The following is a 4,289-nucleotide window of genomic DNA, read 5'->3' as shown; positions in this document are numbered from 1 at the left end:
GAATTTTGTCGGAGACACACAATATAGTTTCACATGAGGAAAGCCAATGCCTCCTTTGATCGTTTTAACGATATGTCCACCTATTACTTGATACTCCTCCTCGCAAGTGGTAGAGCTTAATTTCCTTCTTCCTGAGTGTGGTCTGGACTCACTTACAGTGAATAGAACAGGGCAGAAGTGATGGGAAGTCACTTCTGACAGTAGGTTACAAAAAAACTGTGACTTTCATTCCACTGTGTTTTCTTGCTTGGTTGAGTTGTACCTTGTTCTGGGGAAGCGAGCTGCTGTATCAGAAGGTATCCTGAGAAGAGGGGAACTAGTTGCCTCGTATGAGGACAGTCAGCCTATGAAGAGGTCAAAGTGGTAAGGAAAGTAGGCCTGCGAGCAATCATGAGTGAGTGTGGAAGATGTTCCTCTGCTGAGCCTTGAGATGACTGCAGTCTTGGCTGACAGCTTGATTGCTACCTCATGAGAGACCCTGAGCCATAACCACCGAGCCAAGACGCTCTTGAGCACATAGTCCACAGAAAGTGTGAAATAATAGATGTTTGTTGTTTAAAGCTGCTAATTTTGGGGTGATGAGTTGCAGAGAGACAAATAAGCGAATCATCTCCTATTGATATCTTACCTTTTCAAAGCAGCAACTCTTGCAAGACTCAAAGAAACACCTCACGTGTTAAGAAAAACATACATATTTCCTCCACGTGGCTTATTAGAGTCACCACACAGGATGTAATTTCCTTGTTATTGTTAACTATGATAGATGTTGCCAACACAGGAATAGATTGTTTTTACTGTCATCTAAGAAATGAAGGAATATGGGGCTTTCCAATTCATTCCACCACACGTATTATCCATCAGGAAGAGACCGAGATGGGCAGAAAATCATTTTACCAAGGAACTAAAAATCCAAAGATGGTTGATAAAGAAGTTAGAGAACCCACATCTTTGGTTATAGGAAACCTGTGAATGTCATCTTAAAGTCAGAGAGTTTTGAGACAGGACAAGGAAATGTGAGGAGGGATGGAAGCAGACACACAAGCTTGTAGAATCCTTGACCAACGCAGCATTGAACAAAATAAGATCCAAGAAAAGAAAACACAGCAGGGAGAAGATTACCGTTAACAGGCTCCCTTTAGAGCTTGATGGAACAAAGACAATTTACAGAAAGCCTAATTGGGACTGCAAAAATTAAATGAAGTACATGTCTATTTTGAGAATAAATAGAGACTATATTGATCAATTTGAGTATATAGCTGGGAGTTCTATTAAACGTGTGGAGAGCAAAATCAGGATCTGAAACACCCTCAGATCCAACCTATAGTTAACCATGCATGAAGTTCTGTATACGATTTAAAAATTAATTACTCATGTAGCAGTTTAAGCAAAATCTATTTGTTACAGTTAACTGCTATCTCAGTATGAGTTAATAGTGTCAGCCAGTATTTAAGAAAATGAAATCATGTTTCGCATTCAATAACAGAATTATAGTGACTAGCATTTTAGAGTAGTGGATAAATCCGATGCTGAGGGAATGTTTCTCAGATCCTTCCCTTCCATGTCATAAGGTTTACCAGTGTTTTCTGTAGATGGCCACGAATGGGCCCTGTGCCCTTCTCGAGCTCCATCTGAATAGATTCTCATCATTCAATAGGATCTCAAGACTAAAGAGCTAGATGAAGTCCAAATTTTCTTTTCCCACTGCAGGTTAGCAATCTCGTTGTACAGATTTATTTTTTTTAAAACTTATTTTGTTATAGTTATTGTAAAAGTGTTATTTAACCCATTCACTTTTCCTAACTCTTTTTTTCCAGTAATGGGGATAATTATTGATGTACTATGACAGAATACACAACAGAAATAGTATCCCCAATGAAACAACATGAGCACCGGAGGAGGAGTTACGTGAGGTTCCTGCCGAGGGTGAAGTCAAAGTTAAAGTGTTGCAGAAAAATCATACCGGTGAGAAACCAAGCAGCACTCAGAGAGTTGAACTCCGGTTTATTATGCCTTGGTCCCAGGAGAGCTAGCGCTCTGAAGATTTGGGCCCCGAGCTCAGGGGTAACCTTACTTTTATAGGACTTATCTGCAAACAAGCAAGGGGATACGTCTGTTATCTAGACAGGACAAGCAAAGGCGATCTATCTGTTATCTAGATAGAAGAAGCCGTCAGTAGACCTCCCTCTTTATAAACGGCTCCATGTACATGCAAAGTAGCAAAGGTGTACTTTGAGTCGGTATAGATATTGGCCCGTTTCCCTTCAGCCTGGCACAACGCCTGGATGATGCCCATAGCTCGGCCCATGTGCTGACCAGCCCTGTGGCAGAGCCTCAGCTCCGATTACCTTATCGGTAGTTATTATTGCGTAGCCGGCTTTGCGCTGTCCTTCGTGGATGAAGCTGCTCCCATCGGTGGATAATACCAGTTTTGAGTTCTGAAGAGGAATGTCAGTCCGGTCTGGCCTGCTTGAGTAGACTTCATCCGTGACCATCACGATCGGGAGGTCCCTCCTCAGTGGGCAGAAAAGTAGCAGGGTTCAACGTCCGCACAGTCTCGAGGTGGTCATGTGGAGTTTCGCAAAGCAGTCCCTGATAATGAGTTATTCTGGCGTTGGTGAGCCGCTTGTGTCCCTGATTATTATTTACGAATGCAGTACAAAGAGGTTAAAGTCCCGTGTCATGTCTGGTAGTCCTAATGCTGTGGCACTGGTCAAAAGTCTCTTTATTTCTCTGAAGGCCTTTTCCTGTCTGGAGCCTGATTCCAGGAGGTCTTTACCGGACCCAGCTGTGGCCTTGCACTTTGGCTTGACAACTTCAGAGAAACCTGGTATCCAGATCTGGCAGAATTCGGCAGTCCCTAGGAATTCACGGACCACTTTCCTAGTGTTTGGCCGAGGTATTGGACAGATGGCCCGTTGCCTTTTGTGTCCAAGTGCCTGATGTCCTTCTGAGATGATGAACCCAAGGTATCTGACCTCCTGTTTGCAGATGTGAGCCTTCCTCCATGACACCTTGGTAGAGAGTAGGGCCAAGAAGGCTCTAGTATCTTTCCAGCAGTCTTCTTGGGTGGGGCTAGCCAGCAACAGGTCATCTACATACTGGAGTAGAGTGCAGTTCAAAGTCTCTCTGGAGAAAGCAGCAAGATCTGCGGCCAGCACTCTACCAAACGGGGTGAGTGAGTTCTTGAAGCCCTGTGGCAGTCGAGTCCAAGTCCGTTGTGTCTTTCTCCCGCCGTGTGGCTCTTCCCACTCAAAAGGCAAACAAAAGGCTTTCTGGCCGGTGATAACTGGAGGCAGAAGAAGGCATCTTTGAGATCGAGGCAGGTGAACCAGCTTGCTTGGGCAGGTAAGAGACTCATGCAGGTGTACGGGTTTGGGAGCAGCAGATGGCTGGTGACCCCTGAATTGTTGATGACGTGGAGGTCCTGGAGAGGGCGGTAGTCGTTCCCTCCAGGTTCTTGACCAGTAAGAGTGGAGTGTTCCAAGGTGCCTAACACTCAGCTAGAATTCCAGTATCACACAGACGCTTGATGTGGTCCTGAATTCCCCAGCGCGCTGCTCGTGGCACTGGATATTGCCTTTGTGTGACAGCTGTGGCTCTTGGCCTCAGGTCTACCACGACGGGGGCGTGTTTTTTGGCTAGCCCTGTGTGCCCCTTTTCTGCTCAGACAACAGGGAACTCATCTAGCAGTCTGGTTGGATTTGTTTGTTTTCTTTGCAGAGAACAGAGGTACCATTCATCTTCCCAGGGTACAGTCACAGGCATCATTAGAGCAGGATGGCTCCCCAAGGTGAGACTGGTGAGCATCCCAGGAGCAAAAGTGACCTGTGCTCCAAGCTTTGTTAATAAGCCTCTACCCAAAAGGGGAACAGGGCACTGTGATAACATGGTGTAAGTTTACTAAATAAATAACGGTAAATGGAAAAGGAAGAAATAATACCATGCTTATGGTACAATAACTACTATATTAAACGATGTGTGTAGAATGAAAGAAAAATCAAAATTCTATTCAGGTTTTTTTTTTGTAATAATTGATAGTACTATATCAAATGTACAGTTATTTGTTCATTGAAAAAATGTTTGATAAGCCCTGTGCTAGCTCCTCAGGGCAGAATAATGAGCAAGACTGAATCCAGTTCTTCTCTATGGAGCTTAAAGTGTAAAGCCTTGTTGTCTAATATAACTTTGTGTCATGTTATAAATGTTTTATGTCTCTGTAATCCAACATGGTAGCTGTATGGTAGCTACTAGCCACATGAGACTATAGAGTACTCGAAATGTGGCTAGTG

At 44.0% G+C, this 4,289-nt stretch overlaps 1 long non-coding RNA gene across 2 annotated transcripts; it reads left to right on the top strand.

The window, feature by feature from the left end:
• The first annotated feature begins 1,586 nt into the window (after positions 1-1,586).
• On the top strand, positions 1,587-3,900 carry LOC120593522 (uncharacterized). Of its 2 annotated transcripts, XR_005650387.1 has the most exons (4): positions 1,587-1,707; positions 1,815-2,061; positions 2,737-2,896; positions 2,989-3,900. It is a non-coding gene; the product is annotated as an uncharacterized LOC120593522 (long non-coding RNA). The 2 variants fall into 2 exon arrangements; XR_005650386.1 differs by having other exon boundaries at positions 2,737-3,900.
• The last annotated feature ends 389 nt before the right edge of the window (positions 3,901-4,289 follow it).

The sequence above is a fragment of the Pteropus medius genome, unplaced genomic scaffold (assembly GCF_902729225.1).
Source record: "Pteropus medius unplaced genomic scaffold, Ma_sr-lr_union100, whole genome shotgun sequence".
NCBI lineage: Eukaryota > Metazoa > Chordata > Mammalia > Chiroptera > Pteropodidae > Pteropus > Pteropus medius.
The sequence above is the reverse complement of the archived record's forward strand: the minus strand, read 5'-3'. Positions and strand labels throughout refer to the sequence as shown.